Raw genomic sequence first — 18,719 nt, forward strand, 5'->3', positions numbered from 1 at the left:
TTTTGTAGTAAAAATACATATAACGATATTGAACAAGTATAGGGTTGGCCTTGGATTTACGAACCTATATCAATTGTATATTTATTAATACACATAATTGTAATCGAACAAGTATATATATATTGTCATTATTAGTGATGTAATTTATATATATATATATATATATATATATATATATATATATATATATATATAAATTAATAAGTTTCATTATATATATTTTCAATCTATATATAGAATTATTGATATAGTTAGGTTATATATATATATTAAATATGTTTTTGTATATATAACATTTGTCTGTTGAAATTAGTAATTACTAATACTAAATAATATTTGTAATGGTAAAATGATAACACTTAATAGTACTGATAAAAATAAAAATGTTAATAATTTTATCAGTAACAACTATAATGTTATTAATAAAAATATTAGTTTTACTGTTAATGATAGTTTTAATGATAAATCTTATAATATTGACAATAATAGTTTTTAATAAAATGAAAAATTTAGTATTGATGGTAAAGAAAATAATTATTTTAATAATAATACTTATGTTTATAATAACAATTCCAATGTTTATAGAATAATACTAATACTACCATTAATGAAAATAATAATAGATTTTATTATCCTCATAATAATAATCATAATCATAATAATGATAATAATATTAAAATGATAACATTAATAATAATAGTAATATTAATAATACTTATAATAATTTATAATAACAATAATAATAATGCTTAAGGATGGTACTAATATGGTAATAATATTCATAGTACATATATTAATACTATAACAATAATTACAATAACTAATAATAACAATAATCATAATAATAATAATAAATGATAACTAATAATAATAGTAATAATATTAATAATAATAATAATAATAATAATAATAATAATAATAATAATAATAATAATAATAATAATAATAATAATAATAATAATAATAATAATAATAATAATAATAATAATAATAATGGTAATGAAAACTACCTCATGTTAATTGGATAAAAAAAAAAATGGCTCCGCCGGGTCTCGAACCCGAGACCTCTTGAATAACGCTAACACCCTTCACCATCCCGCTGTTTCTATCTTTCTGATAATTAACTCAACCCGTTTGTATTTAACTTATACTTTCTGTCATCCTCTTCCTCCAGAACCGACCCAAACGAATTCTCAGTTAACCAAACTCAGCTAATGTCACACCCCCCAAAATGGACCAGGGGTAATTGTGACCAATCATATCATAACACAGTTGTATAAACGAGAACGACTCTATATGAGACTTTTTAAATAAAACCTTTGTTAATAAAACAGCGGAAGCAATAATACATGTTTACATTATTATTAAAACGTAAAATAAATGTTTATGAACTAAAATATAATATGCGATGTGGACTCCATGCAAACATCAAATCTATCATCACAAAGTTGCAAACAGCTAGCTCAATCATCACCTTAGACAAAACATGCTTAAAGTGTCAACCAAAAAGGTTGAGTGAAATTCACAGGTTTATAAATAATATCTAAAGTTTTAGACTACAAGATTTCGTTTAAAGTTGATTGATATAAAAATATCAATCTAAAAGTGTTGCTGCATTTTGTAATATCGCTACTAAACAAGTTTACCCTATGACACCTTGTACTGTCAGTGTCGTGGAATCATTATTATGTAACCAAAGACCAACGGTCGAATGGTTAGAGACGTTACTCTCAATAGGCCTACTCACAATAATTAAGTTTGCATTTAAACGTAGCAATTGACGATATTACGGTAGAGATTTAGCATGAATCAAAGCAAGACAGCATAGTTAACAATTTAGTACTTGTGTCTAAGTGTAAAACAGTTATAAAGCAAGCATGTGTCTCACCCCAAAAGTTATAAATAGTTAAGTAAACAGTAAAAGTGGGGCTATGAAAATCACCTTAGTAGCACAAAAGAGTATTCCACGAAAGAATTGAACGGAAGGACGTGACTGAGATCTCAACCTAGAGATAGAACGTATGATCAGACATTGCCTAACAGACAATAGTATATAGTACTATATTGATATTAATGGTTCACTAAATAATTTCCATTTTCGGAAGGTTACTATTTATGGAAAGTTTCCACTTATAGTAATTGATAATGCTAAAAACGAACATATATTTCATAGCATTATTCCTCAAGAAAGACAAGCTTTTAGTTGCAATTGTTCTATTTACAAGTGATATTCGTTTAAATAATAAAAGGTGAAGATAAAAGACAGATTCGACGAATTGAAGACGCAAACGACCAAAAAGCTCAAAAGTACAAAAGACAATCAAAGAGGTTCCAATTATTGATAAGAAACGTCTCGAAATTACAAGAGTACAAGATTCAAAACGCAAAGTACAAGATATAAAATAGTACGCAAGGACGTTCGAAAATTCAGAACCGGGACCAGAGTCAACTCTCAACGCTCGACGCAACGGACTAAAAATTACAAGTTAACTATGTATATAAATATAATATAATATATAATTAATTATATAAATTATATATATATATTATATTATATAATAAACCGTCGGCAGACTAAGATCCAATTTGGAGTGAGCTGGAATTTCAAACTCCGCGACTCGCGGAGTTTGAAGAGCAAAAATGCCGCGAGTCGCGGAGCTCACCTGGACTCAATTCCCTATAAAAGCAAACGCAGTTTGATCGCAAAAACCATCCAAATATATCCATCAATCTCTCTATCTATATACGTAATATTTATATTTATAATTTATATTTTAATTTTAATTTTAATTATAATTCTAATAATAAGGGTATGTTAGCGAATGTTGTAAGGGTGTAAGTCGAAATTCTGTCCGTGTAACGCTACGCTATTTTTAATCATTGTAAGTTATGTTCAACCTTTTTAATTTAATGTCTCGTAGCTAAGTTATTATTATGCTTATTTAATCCGAAGTAATCATGATGTTGGGCTAATTATTAAAATTGGGTAATTGGGCTTTGTACCATAATTGGGGTTTGGACAAAAGAACGACACTTGTGGAAATTAGACTATGGGCTATTAATGGGCTTTATATTTGTTTAACTAAATGATAGTTTGTTAATGTTAATATAAAGATTTACAATTGGGCGTCCCTATAAATTACCATATACACTCGATCGGACACGATGGGCGGGGTATTTATATGTACGAATAATCGTTCATTTAATCGGACACGGGAATGGATTAATAGCCACTAGAATAATTAAAACAGGGGTGAAATTATGTACAAGGACACTTGGTATAATTGATAACAAAATATTAAAACCTTGGGTTACACTCAGTCGACATCCTGGTGTAATTATTAAACAAAGTATTAAAATCTTGTTACAGTTTAAGTCCCCAATTAGTTGAAATATTTAACTTCGAGTATAAGGATAATTTGACGAGGACACTCGCACTTTATATTTATGACTGATGGACTGTTATGGACAAAAACCAGACGGACATATTAAATAATCCAGGACAAAGGACAATTAACCCATGTGCATAAAACTAAAATCAACACGTCAAACATCATGATTACGGAAGTTTAAATAAGCATAATTCTTTTATTTCATATTTAATTTCCTTTATTTTATATTTAATTGCACTTCTAATTATAGCATTTTTATTATTGTATTTAATTGCACTTTTAATTATCGTACTTTTTAATTATCGCAAGTTTATTTTATCGCACTTTTATTATTCGCAATTTCACTATCGTTATTTACTTTACGCTTTAAATTAAGTCTTGTATTTATTTATTATTTTACATTTGGTTTTAACTGCGACTAAAGTTTTAAAATCGACAAACCGGTCATTAAACGGTAAAAACCCCCTTTATAATAATAATATTACTTATATATATATTTGTATTTTTATAAATTTAAACTAATATAGCGTTAAGCTTTGTGAAAAAGATTCCCTGTGGAACGAACCGGACTTACTAAAAACTACACTACTGTACGATTAGGTACACTGCCTATAAGTGTTGTAGCAAGGTTTAAGTATATCCATTCTATAAATAAATAAATATCTTGTGTAAAAAATTGTATCGTATTTAATAGTATTTTCTTGTAAAAATTAATAGTATTTTATACCCCTTAGCTTTAACAATCAAGTATTTTTGGCGCCGCTGCCGGGGAACTCGCTTAAAAGCCGGAAGCGCAACGCTAATATAAAAAAAAAAGATTTTTAGTTTACTTTTATTAAAATTCGTTTTTATAAAAATACGTTTTTAATTATTCGAAAATATAAAAAAGAAAACAAAAATATAAGTATTTTTAAGATTTTGTTAAATATTTAAGTTTTATAAAGTTTTTTTATTTTTATATAAGTTTTATTTAAGTATTTTGTTTTTATTTAAAACATAAAAAAAACCGAAAAAAATATATATATAAATCTAGTTTTAAGATTTTTTCTATTTTTATTCTAGTTTTTAAAATATAAGTTTTTATTACATAAATATTTTAGATTTTAAAACAGAAAATATAAAATAGAAAATATAAAATAAAAAATAAAAAAAAATAAAAACGCGTCGAATTTCAAAACTGTACCTGAGTTGAATTTTGAAACCCCGCGACTCGCGGAGTTTGAAGCATCGAATACCGCGACTCGCGGAGCAGACCTGACACGGGTACACAGGAACCCTAATTCGCATTAATTACGGGTTTTATTAATTTTAATTAATTTTAAACCCTAATTAGTTTATTTATATTATATTGTTTAGTTTAGTTTTTATTTATTTGTTTTATTTAGTTAAATTAGTTTAAATAAAATATAAAATTAATAGTTTTAATAAATAAATAATATAAAAATAATATTTTTATAAAAATTTGTAACTTTTTACAACTTTTTGTATATTTTTATATTTTGTCCCTTTTTAATAGTTTTAGCGTAATATTTGTATTTTTAGCTCGTATTTATTTTTAACTCATAGTTTTTGCCATAGTTATTTTTACTTCTAGATTTTTAGGCCTTGCCGTAAAATCTCTTAAATGCTTTTTCTTTAGACTAAGATTTAGGTACTTTAGAATTTTGCGACGCCTTTTTAAGTTTTAGTTTCTTTTTAAGTTATTTCCATTTGGGATTTAGTTTTTCTTGTAAGCTTTAATATTTTTAGACGACTTTTACCTATGTATCAATTATCATTCCAATTAGTAATCTCAATTTGCGATTATAATTTTAAGTTAGTTGTAGTAATAAGGTTAGGTTAGTCAAGTGTTTTTAAGTTTTATAAGTTTTTTTTATTTTTCCGTCACCTTTTATTTTTCAACCATTTTTCTTTTTCGACCTTTTTCGACGCGCTCTTTTTCTTTCTTATTTCTCGTTATTCTAGTTTTAGGACATAGATTTTTATTCTACTTCTTATCTAAATTTCTTAAAATTACGAAAATTTATTTTAAGTGGTTAAATTGATAGACATCAAAATTTTCTGGTTCGTAGTAATAGTTGGATTTGTACGTGGACCGGGTTATTGGAGCCAAACAGTCCTCAATTATATTGAGACCAAACGAATCCTGCCCCTCTGCTGCATCTTTTGGCTATTCGAAACGTGGGCAAAATCAGAAAAGTCTATTGATTGGATAACTTATTATAATTTTTCTTTCCTTTTAAAAACTAATAGGATATTCAGTGAATGCACCGAGCAAGACGTTCATCACCTTTTGTAAGTTCACCACCTGTAACTAGATCAAGACATCTAACTAATATTGTCGCCGTTGATAATCCATTTTTTGAACCCGACCTCACAATTGAGAATCCGGAGAATATTTAGGGACGATTCATAGATCCTGAACCACTAAATTTTCCTCCGGAACCACCAATCATTCAAACAGAGATTGTTGAGGAACGAACCATTAAATCAGAATCCTCTAGTGATTCCGATTCAACAAATTCAATTATGGAAGTAACAGAACCATTAAGTATGGAAGACCGAATGAGAGCTAAACACACTGGCCAAGGTCACGCAATTACTCATCCAGACATTAATGCGCCAGATTATGAAATCAAATTACAAATTCTACACATGGTGACTAATCAATGCCAATTTAGTGGTGCGCCAAAGGAAGATCCAAATGAACATCTTCGTACCTTTAATAGGATCTGCACACTATTTAAAATCCGAGAAGTGGAGGATGAACAGATATATCTCATGTTATTTCCCTGGACTTTAAAGGGAGAAGCCAAAGATTGGTTGGAATCGTTACCTGAAGGGGCGATTGATACATGGGACGTTTTAGTTGAAAAATTTCTTAAACAATTCTTTCCTGCATCTAAAGCCGTAAGACTTCGAGGAGAAATTGTTACATTCACACAGAAGCCGAATGAAACTCTATATGAGGCGTGGACTAGATTTGGAAAGTTGTTAAGAGGATGTCCGCAACATGGTTTAGACACCTGTCAAATAGTACAAATATTCTACCAAGGATGTGACATCACTACAAGGAAAGACATAGATATAGCAGCTGGTGGTTCTATTATGAAGAAAACCGAAACTGATGCTTACAAAATTATTGATAACACTGCTTCCCACTCACATGAGTGGCACAAAGAAAAAGATATCGTTAGATCATCTAAAGCAGCTAGAGCCGATTCTAGCCATGACTTAGATTCCATTTCCGCAAAGATAGATGCTGTCGAGAGACGAATGGAAAAGATGACTAAAGATATTCACTCAATACGAATTAGTTGTGAGCAGTGTGGAGGACCACATTTGATAAAAGATTGTCTCAGTATTGAACTAACAATGGAACAAAGAGAGAATATTTCATACATAAACCAAAGGCCTGGAAATAATTATCAGAATAATTATCAACCGCCAAGACCAATTTACAATCAAAACCAGAATTATAGCCGAAATATTCCATACAACAACCAACAAGGTCCTAGCAATCAACAAGTATCCAACAATACTTACAATCAGCAAAGACCTAATTTTCAAAACAAACCACCACAACAAACCGATGATAAAAAGCCGAATTTAGAAGATATGATGACGAAGCTAGTTGAAACTCAAACGCAGTTTTTCACATCTCAAAAACAAACTAATGAACAAAATGCTCAAGCATTTAGAAATCAACAAGCTTCTATTCAAAATCTGGAACAAGAAGTAAGTAACCTAGCAAGGTTAATAGGTGAAAGAAAACCGGAAAGTCTACCTAGTGATACAAATGCTAACCCCCGGAATGAAACAGCTAAAGCCATTACCACAAGAAGTGGTACAACACTTAAACCACCTGAAATACCTGTAACTTCTGATGAAGCTATTCCTACTCCACAAGAACCACAACCTGATCAAGATAAGGAAAAAGAACCGGTAGTTGAAAAGGTTAATGAAGATAACACAGTTAAGGCTAAACCTTATGTTAAACCATACCAACCACCACTTCCTTACCCGAGTAAAATGAAGAAAGAGAAACTTGAAGCCGAGCAATCCAAATTCTTGGATATGTTTAAACAGATAAATGTAAATCTTCCTTTCATTGATGTGATTTCAGGAATGCCTAGATAAGCTAAATTCTTGAAAGATCTAATCTCAAATAGAAAGAAAATGGAAGAACTCTCGGCTGTTACCATGAATGTTAATTGTTCAGCAGTACTGTTGAATAAGATACCAGAAAAATTATCTGATCCAGGAAGTTTCACAATTCCATATTTTCTGGGTAGTCTTAGTTCAATAGAAGCATTGGTAGACTTAGGTGCTAGTATAAATCTAATGCCATATTCACTATACGCTAAACTAGACCTTGGAGAATTGAAACCAACCAGAATAAGCATACAACTAGCCGATAGATCAATAAAATATCCTAGAGGGATAATGGAGAACATGCTAGTTAAAGTTGGTACTTTAGTATTTCCAGTAGATTTTGTTGTTCTGGACATGGAAGAAGATTCTCAAGTTCCTCTCATATTAGGAAGACCATTCTTAAACACGGCTAAAGCAATGATAGACGTGTTCGGTAAGAAATTGACCCTAAGTATAGAGGATGAGAGTGTTACCTTTTCAGTTGATAGAGCAATGCAACAACCACAATCTGCAGATGATACATGTTATTATATTCAAACTATAGATGCACATGCAGAATTATTAGAAGAATTTCCAGAATTACAAGGAACAGGAGAATGTTCTTTAGGAGAAGGTAATGAACCAATTGATGAAGCTGAAATGTTAGCTACACTTATAGCTAATGGATATGAACCAACAACAGAAGAAATTCAAATGCTAAAAGAAGAAGACAGATATCGATATAAATCATCGATAGAAGAACCTCCGAAATTAGAGTTAAAGCCACTTGCAAACCATTTGGAATACGCTTATTTACATGGTGAATCTGAATTACCTGTAATAATATCGTCTTCTCTTACTAAAAATGAGAAATCACAACTCATTTATGTGTTGAAAGCTCATAAACCAGCCATTACAGGGAAGATTCATGATATTAAAGGAATAAGTCCTTCGTATTGCACACATAAAATCCTTATGGAAGAAGGTCATAAAACGTATGTGCAACGCCAACGAAGACTAAATCCTAATATGCAAGATGTAGTTAAGAAAGAGATTATTAAACTGCTAGATGCAGGTTTGATATATCCAATCTCTGATAGTCCATGGGTAAGCCCAGTTCAATGCGTGCCTAAGAAGGGTGGCATGACTGTCATTACAAATGAGAAAAATGAGCTTATTCCTACTAGGACTGTAACAGGATGGCGTGTGTGTATTGATTATAGAAAATTAAATGACGCCACCAGAAAAGATCACTTTCCCTTACCTTTCATAGATCAAATGTTGGAAAGATTAGCCGAAAATAGTTACTATTATTTTCTAGATGGATTTTCCGGATATTTTCAAATTCCAATAGCACCCGAAGATCAAGAGAAAACCACATTCACGTGCCCTTATGGTACTTTTGCTTACAAACGCATGCCATTTGGACTTTGTAACGCCCCTGCAACCTTTCAAAGGTGTATGATGACGATTTTTCACGACATGATAGAAGAATGCATGGAAGTTTTCATGGATGACTTTTCAGTCTTCGGTGATACATTTGAATCATGTCTAGTTAATCTGGAACGAATGCTTAATAGATGCGAACAATCAAATCTAGTACTTAATTGGGAGAAATGCCATTTCATGGTTAAAGAGGGCATCGTTCTTGGACATAAAATTTCAAAAGAAGGAATTGAAGTGGATAGAGCTAAAGTAGATGTAATTGCTAAACTTCCACATCCCACCAATGTTAGAGGAGTTAGGAGTTTTCTAGGGCATGCCGATTTTTACCAACGTTTCATAAAAGATTTTTCTAAAATTGCCACTCCTATGAATAAACTCCTAGAAAAGGATGCTCCATTCATCTTTTCAGATGAGTGTATCAAATCTTTTAATATTCTTAAAGAGAAATTCACTAATGCGCCGATCATGATAACACCAAATTGGAATCTACCATTTGAACTAATGTGCGATGCAAGTGATTTTGCAATGGGAGCCGTTTTAGGACAAAGGATTGAAAAACGATTTCAACCTATATATTATGCTAGTAAGACGTTACAAGGAGCACAAACGAACTATACAACTACTGAAAAAGAACTCCTTGCTATTGTCTTTGCTTTTGACAAATTTCGATCATATCTCGTTCTAGCAAAAACGGTGGTTTATACCGACCATTCTGCTCTTAGATACCTATTTTCGAAACAAGATGCTAAACCAAGATTAATCCGTTGGATCTTACTCTTACAAGAGTTTGATATTGAAATCCGAGATAAAAGAGGAGCAGAAAATCTCGCCGCTGATCATCTTTCTCGTCTTGAAAATCCCGAATTAGAAGTTCTAAATGAATCGGCCATACAAGACAACTTTCCTGATGAATATCTATTGAAGATAGATTATAATGAAATCCCATGGTTTGCAGACTATGCAAACTATTTAGTATGTGGATTCCTTGAAAAAGGATTATCGTACCAAAAATGAAAGAAATTCTTCAGTGATATAAAACACTATTTCTGGGAAGATCCACATCTATTTAAAAGTTGTCCCGATGGAATAATACGCCGATGTGTATTTGGAGATGAAGCTAGTAAAATTTTAAACCATTGTCACACAGGACCAACAGAAGGGCATTATGGGCCTCAACTAACAGCAAGAAAAGTTTATGATGCTGGATTTTATTGGCCTACAATTTACAAAGAGGCACACCTTCTTTGCAAATCCTGTGATGCTTGTCAAAGGGCCGGAAAAATAAGTCAACTTGATGAAATGCCACAAAATGTCATACAAGTATGTGAAGTATTTGACATTTGGGGTATTGACTTTATGGGTCCATTTCCAAAATCTCATAATAATCTATATATACTCGTAGCCATTGATTATGTATCTAAATGGGCGGAAGCACAAGCTCTCCCAACTAACGATGCACGAGTTGTAGTCAACTTTTTAAAACGTCTTTTTGTAAGGTTTGGAACACCGAAAGCTTTAATAAGTGATCGGGGTACTCATTTCTGTAATAATCAACTTGAGAAAGTTCTTAAAAGATATGGAGTAACTCATAAAATCTCCACCGCATATCATCCACAAACAAGTGGACAAGTTGAAAATACCAACCGAGCTTTAAAACGTATTCTAGAAAAAACCGTAGGATCAAATCCGAAGGAATGGTCCATTAAATTGGAGGATGCACTCTGGGCTTTTAGAACAGCCTACAAAACTCCAATTGGAACCACACCTTTTAGACTTGTTTATGGAAAAGCATGTCATCTTCCAGTAGAAATTGAACACAAAGCATTTTGGGCTTTGAAGACATGTAATCTTGATTTACATGAAGTTGGACGTCTACGGTTAAGTCAACTAAACGAATTAGAAGAATTAAGACATGAAGCATACGATAATTCGTTAATCTATAAGGAAAGAACGAAGAAATGACATGATAAAAGAATCAGAAGTTTAAAAGAATTTAAAGAAGGAGACAGAGTTCTTCTTTTCAATTCACGATTCAAGCTATTTCCTGGAAAATTGAAATCAAGATGGTCTGGACCATTCATAGTCAAAAGAGTTTTCCCATACGGAATGATAGAATTAATAAATTCAAATGGGATTGAATTTAAAGTTAATGGTCACAGAGTTAAACACTACATAGATAGTCCAATGGAATTCGACAACGAAGTTAATCACAATTTTGATACCACAGCTAACTAAGTGTGGAGAGAATCAAGTCTTTAAAGGATAATATGTATTTTTGTTAGAGTTAGATTGTCTGTTTTTGTGTAGTTCTCGAAAATGGAACCCGAACAGTCTTTCCCTAGCAGACCCTAAAGAACTAGTCTTCTCCCCCCATTCTGAATTTTTATTTTTTTAGGAAATGAAGACTGCCTGTGAACTAAACCATGGTCTAATGCTACACGCTTTGATCACTAAACGTAATAATGACACACTACCAAGTGAAATAGTATCAGTAATCAGAGAAAGATTGGACGGAGTTAGAAAAGAATCCAGATGCGAAGATAATAAGTTACAATTTGGTAAAGGAAAATCAAAATCCGCAGCGAAAAGAAGAGCACGACACCTAGAAAGATGTCACAAATGCGGAAAATGGTCACATGGAGGTAAATGTTCAAATAATCAAACCTATTCAAACACCGAATTTGTTACTTTATGCAGAGACGGACCGTTCATATGTTTAGAAGAAAAGACACTGTATGCTCGAGGTTACGCCTATGTAGCCATGGAAAACCAATTAAACCGACTATCTTATGAATGGGATAGATCATATAACTAAGAAATCTATTTCACAGGTATGTTTGTACAGTTTTTATTTTTTTTATTTTTATTTTTAACCTTTTGATAATAAACGCTAATTTGTTCACTATAAAGTATTAAATTGGTATTGAATAAAATTAGGTTTGGCGACCGAAATTATTGATATCATTCAAAAATTTATTACATCACTGCGAAATTTAACGTTTATTCTTAAGGTATAAATATCTTTAATCAATCAACCCAAAATATTTCAAAAATTTGTCATGAGTTAAATTAGGTCATGGAACCGAAATTACTTTACCGAAAAGAGGGGCGCATATTTTTAATAATATTTGATTGATTAAAGTGGGATAAAAAGCCAAAAAGATTTTTAATTTTATTTTTACCATGTTTTTAAAATTAATATATAAATCTTAAATTAATATTGTAAACTTTGTAAAAATAATATATTTAAAATTGTAAATATTTGAAAAATATAATATAAGTTTGGTGTGATTTTATAATATGAATTTTTAAATTAAGTTTAGTGTGAATTTTTAATTTTTAAAATATGAATTTTTAATTTTATGCATTTTAAATTTTAAGTTTGGTGTGAATTTAAAAAAAAAAATTTACTTTATCTCATTAAGTTAAAAATATGATTTTTAAAATTCGTCGTAAGTTGAAGACTAGGTCGTTGAACCGGAATTGCTTTACCCGAGGGTGGGACGAGAACTTTTATTATCATTATTTTTAATCTTATTGAATTAAAGTATAACAAAAACATTTAAAAAAAAAATAAAAAAAAAATCTTAGCTTTTAAAACAATCGCTACAAAAAGACATATTTTAAAATTTTGTCGAAGGACGGACTAGGACATCGATCCGAAACGACCTCATCCTAAATAACAAGGGAAACAAAATTTTAAAATTAATTACTTAATTGTTTTAATTAGTTAAGATATATATATAAAAAAAAATTACAAACTCCGCGACTCGCGGAGTTTGAAGGGTAAAATACCGTGACTCGCGGAGTTCCTAAAATCCAGAAAAAAAATATAAGGGACGAACTGATCAGTCCCCGACCCAACACCCACGAAAACACTGCAAAAATAAACCCGAAAAAACCCAAAAAAAAACCTCCCAAATTCACAATTTTTCACCGTTAATCATCAAATCTTTTACTAAAATCATGTTAAGAAGGATGCTATCAAGGAATTACTTAAGAAAAATGGTAAATTTCTAAACACCATTTAATCCGAAAATTAGTGTTCTTGAGCAATTTTATACCCAATTTGATTTTGATGCTTTTTAGTGTAATTATGCTTAAATTGTTTATGTATTATGCTTGTATAACCTAGATTGATGCTATTTAACATGATTAGAAGCCTTAAACTTCAAATTTTGAGTAATCTAGGGTTTGTGTTCTTGAGCAATTTGGGGCTTTTTGATATAAACAGTTTATGGCCGATTTTTATCATGAATTGTTGCTAAATTAAGTAGTGTAACATGTTTAGGTAGTTAAATGATCCAAACTTTGAGCCTAAACATGATTTTGAGAATTAAAGTGGACTTTTTCAAGTCTAAAATTCATGAACTTGATTTTTGAAAGATAATGCCATTTGAAACTTGTTTAATTGCTAGTAATGATTATTTTGACATGTTATTTGAGTTAAATGCTTATGAACTTGGCGAACATTTTCGTATATGCTTATTTGAAAAAGTGTAGATTTGATGAAAATATGAAAATGAGCTTAAGTTTGATATAAATTGATCATGTCATTGTAATTATTTTGACTGATGATTTTGCTGACACTAATGCATATTTAGATGCACAAAAATTGTGTTTGATGTATTTTGCAGACAGAAAGGGGTGAATCTTCATCCCAAGCTCGCAATGCTTCTGCTGAAAATGCGGAACAACAGGAGGTGGATAACTACTACAAACAAGATATACCTCATCCAGTCATGACATTTTCTGATATGCACTTGGAAGATTTGCACCCGAACCTGAGATTTGACAGACTTTGGATAGATTATCCAAAATACCAAAGGGGTTTGCATACTCTTCATTCTAAAGTTGTTGAGGTACCTAGGGTCATAGAATAGGGACCATTAGAAGCTGTAGAATTAGCTGGGCCAATTAGAGAATTACTTGCACAGAGGTATGGTAATTCTACTTTTAACGACTGGGTACGTTTATTCACCATGCGTAGACCTGTATATAAAGTATGGTGTGAAGAATTGTTGTGTAGTATAGAATTAAATGATCGGGTAGCTAGTTTAACCGATTGATCTTTTATTAGATTTTTGTTAGGAGGTTCGATGCGCCACATGTCTTTACTAGACATGGCTCAGGCTTTACGTATATATATGCCTGAGGAGTTAGCATCTGCCGATTATAGAAGGTTGATACTAAATGGTAGAAAGATAGATGAAAATTTTGATACACATGGTGTATGGAGTCAAATGACAAGCCATCACCGATTCAAAGGGGGAAATTACTCTTATTTGGATATAGATAGAGCTAAATTAAGAGTAATTCATAGGTTTTAGCTAATTCGATTACACAAAGAGGTAAGAACAAGGAAAAGGTAAATGAACAGGATTTGTTTTGCCATATGTGTATTCGAGACCCACAAAGCGCTGTAAGTATACCTTATTGTGTGGGTTATTATTTATCAGCTATGGTTAGGGGGATGAGACCGCATAGCATAATAGGAGGTGGTATATTTATTACTTTGATTGCTGAATATCTCGGTGTGGATATAAGTCGGGGGGATTATTAGTCAAAGAACCAGAACCCCGCGATAAAATAGGTTTAAATGTATACCATGGTGCGAAAGTTTTGAAGAGGCGAAATAACGCCGCAGTACAATACCATGGTAGACATCCACATGTTGAGAGAAACCAACAGCAAGGTAATATAGGAGGGGGAAATGAAATGCAAGAAATGCAAAGGTTTATAGCTTCACAGGAGTACGAAAATGCTAGACATAGAGCATTTGAAGATTGGAAAGTTCATCGAAACCAAATCATAGCTTATTGCCAACATATAGGTAGAAACTATATTCCTACTACAAAGCCCATATTCCCTCCCTGGTCTATAGAGATTCAACCACCATATCCTACGTATAACCCAGCCGAAGCATTTTATAGCACCTATGGTTATGCATGGAACCCCTACTGGTATCAGTATCATCCCTAGTCTACTTAGTTTTATTTATTTTGTAATTTGTAATGTTGATACGTTTAATACTTATGTTAATATTGTAATAGTTTTTATAATTTTCTAACTTTTATTCTTAGATTTTAATAATTTTTGAATGTGGGGTAATATACCAAACTTCAAAAATATGTATATATGTTTGCAGTTTATCTTATGTACACAACAGGGTAAAACAACGCATTTTCAAAGACTGGCATTAAGTTCAGCAAAAGCAACTTATTTTGACGACAAGATGCAAAATATATGTGAAATAACAACAAGACGGAATGAACAAATGATATGCACCATTTATCATTCAGCAAGCAAACACAAATATGTTTGGAAACTTTGGTAAAATTTAATCATTTTCACACAAATCACCCTCAATAATTTAAATTGTTACTGATTTCTTGCAAATGAGGGCATTGCAAGATCTTAAGTGTGGGAAGGGGTTAAATTCTTTCGGATTTTAAAATTTTTACTTTATACACTTGGTTACCATTAGAAATACTAGTAAAGTAGTAGTTGTATTAGAATCTAGTGCTCTCTGATAATAAAGAACAGCCCTAGTCTTATATACTGACTACCCAATTCTAGTAAAAATTTTCAAAATTTTTAATTAAATGAACTCAAAATCATGTTTATACATATTTATGAACGATAAAACTAGGTTTTAACACCGAAATTATTGTTACCTCGGAAAGGACATAAATTGATAAACAAACCAAAATGTTAAAATTCATTTAAAATGGAATAGAGGACAATAAAAAGGAAAATAAAAGCCAAGTGTGGAAAAATTCTCCAAATTATTCAAAACATATGTCACATATTTTTGTACAAATAACTGAAAATACTTTTGCTTTGGACTAAACTAAACTGTTTTACCCGATGAAAGAAAAGAAGAGATGGATCTACACGATGAATCAATTCCATCATTAAAAGGAAGTAAAGTCTTCCGAAAAAGAAACGCGCTTCTTGATTTAGGTCATGAAGTTGTCGTCCAGACAAGCTGTAGGTTGACGAAAAATCTAGAAAAGTCATCACAAAAATCAGCAGGAAATCCACGGACCTCAGCATTAAACAGGGTCGCCAAGTGGTCAGATTTATCCTAACCATGAGAAGGATTTATCGCGTACAATGGGGGGCACCATGCAAATTAGCTGGATAAGACTAATGAATCAGATCCCCAGAAAGGATAATCTCCTTAAAAGATCAAAAATTAGCTTTTAAGCCTGATATTACTCAATCCTAGAGATTGACCTTAAAGATTGAGAATTCAAACTCATGGAATTCGATGATATCTAAACTCGAGCTTGAACGAGAAAATATTTTGATCAAAATTACAAACCGATTTGTTTTCTGAAAACCCTATTTTCAATGCGTTCATTACCATTGAACGTAAAATCCTAGGAATTCACCTGGAATTCATTAGGTCACCTGAACTAAATCGGGTGTCAACCGTAAGAACGGTGGTTGCATAGCATGGTCAAAGACAGGACCTTGTGCCAGACCAAAAAATCATAAGGGTGAGCTTTACTATTGCTCCTACCAAGAATAGTAATTGCGTCCGACACGTTATAGACCATAATTAAAAGCATGTCAGGGGACATTGCCTTAACAGTTGCTTGTTCAACGCTTTCCTTTACAACCGGACGGTAGTTTACCGAAAGGTAATATACGGGACAAGTAAACTGGACGTGTTGCTTTCCAAATACAAGGTTAGCAAGTGGGTGACACAAAACCATAAGTTTTGAGCTAAAATTTTCAAATCTGAAACCCACCAAACCCACAAAAATATTTTGCAAACACCGGTGAAGGGTTATTCCGGAAAACTTATCTAGGGTAAAAACTAGATTTAATTTTTAAAAGATCAAATGTTTTCATAAAGATCCAATTTCCTTAATGGATCTAAATTTTTATAGTCATGTGGGACTGTAAACCATATCGTTACTACCATTGTTTATACCGCCGTATAGAAATCACTGATGTACAAAGTGTGAAGAATAAAGAAGTGATTCTAGTATTTCAAGACGATATTGCTTGAGGACAAGCAACGCTCAAGTGTTAGAATATTTGATAATGCTAAAAACGAACATATATTTCATAGCATTATTCCTCAAGAAAGACAAGCTTTTAGTTGCAATTGTTCTATTTACAAGTGATATTCGTTTAAATAATAAAAGGTGAAGACAAAAGATAGATTCGACGAATTGAAGACTCAAACGACCAAAAAGCTTAAAAGTACAAAAGACAATCAAAGAGGTTCCAATTATTGATAAGAAACGTCTCAAAATTACAAGAGTACAAGATTCAAAAAACAAAGTACAAGATATAAAATAGTACGCAAGGACGTTCGAAAATTCGGAACCTGGACCAGAGTCAACTCTCAACGCTTGACGCAACGGACTAAAAATTACAAGTTAACTATGTATATAAATATAATATAATATATAATTAATTATATAAATTATATATATATTATATTATATAATAAACCGTCGGCAGACTAAGATCCAATTTGGAGTGAGCTGGAATTTCAAACTCCGCGACTCGCGGAGTTTGAAGAGCAAAAATGCCGCGAGTCGCGGAGCTCACCTGCACTCAATTACCATATACACTCGATTGGACACGATGGGCGGGGTATTTATATGTACGAATAATCGTTCATTTAACCGGACACGGGAATGGATTAATAGCCACTAGAATAATTAAAACAGGGGTGAAATTATGTACAAGGACACTTGGTATAATTGATAACAAAATATTAAAACCTTGGGTTACACTCAGTCGACATCCTGGTGTAATTATTAAACAAAGTATTAAAATCTTGTTACAGTTTAAGTCCCCAATTAGTTGGAATATTTAACTTCGGGTATAAGGATAATTTGACGAGGACACTCGCACTTTATATTTATGACTGATGGACTGTTATGGACAAAAACCAGACGGACATATTAAATAATCCAGGACAAAGGACAATTAACCCATGGGCATAAAACTAAAATCAACACGTCAAACATCATGATTACGGAAGTTTAAATAAGCATAATTCTTTTATTTCATATTTAATTTCCTTTATTTTATATTTAATTGCACTTCTAATTATCGCATTTTTATTATTGTATTTAATTGCACTTTTAATTATCGTACTTTTTAATTATCGCAAGTTTATTGTATCGCACTTTTATTATTCGCAATTTCATTATCGTTATTTACTTTACGCTTTAAATTAAGTCTTGTATTTATTTATTATTTTACATTTGGTTTTAACTGCGACTAAAGTTTTAAAATCGACAAACCGGTCATTAAACGATAAAAACCCCCCTTTATAATAATAATATTACTTATATATATATATATTTGTATTTTTATAAATTTAAACTAATATAGCGTTAAGCTTTGTGAAAAAGATTCCCTGTAGAACGAACCGGACTTACTAAAAACTACACTACTGTACGATTAGGTACACTGCCTATAAGTGTTGTAGCAAGGTTTAAGTATATCCATTCTATAAATAAATAAATATCTTGTGTAAAAAATTGTATCGTATTTAATAGTATTTTCTTGTAAAAATTAATAGTATTTTATACCTCTTAGCTTTAACAATCAGTAATTTTCCAATTTTAGAAAGTTCGGGTTAATCTTTAGCAAGACGTTGTATAACTTTACTCAAACTTCGTTACTATCAAATAAGTCAGGAATGACCAGATGTAACCGGGGGCCCAGGACTCTTGACCATAATCTAAGTCATGGCATTCGAGATCC

The 18,719-nt window shown here is 31.5% G+C and overlaps 1 long non-coding RNA gene across 1 annotated transcript in view; it reads right to left on the bottom strand.

The window, feature by feature from the left end:
- Positions 1 to 1,455: 1,455 nt before the first annotated feature.
- The window catches only part of LOC139902933 (uncharacterized), a 36,023-nt gene continuing 18,759 nt past the window's right edge, over positions 1,456 to 18,719 (bottom strand). Inside the window, exons 2-3 of the long non-coding RNA XR_011777809.1 lie at positions 1,943 to 2,006; positions 1,456 to 1,474 (exon numbers count right to left, since the gene is read on the bottom strand). This is a non-coding gene — a long non-coding RNA (uncharacterized lncRNA). The remainder of the gene's footprint in view (positions 1,475 to 1,942; positions 2,007 to 18,719) is intronic.

This window comes from Rutidosis leptorrhynchoides, chromosome 3 (genome assembly GCF_046630445.1).
Source record: "Rutidosis leptorrhynchoides isolate AG116_Rl617_1_P2 chromosome 3, CSIRO_AGI_Rlap_v1, whole genome shotgun sequence".
NCBI lineage: Eukaryota > Viridiplantae > Streptophyta > Magnoliopsida > Asterales > Asteraceae > Rutidosis > Rutidosis leptorrhynchoides.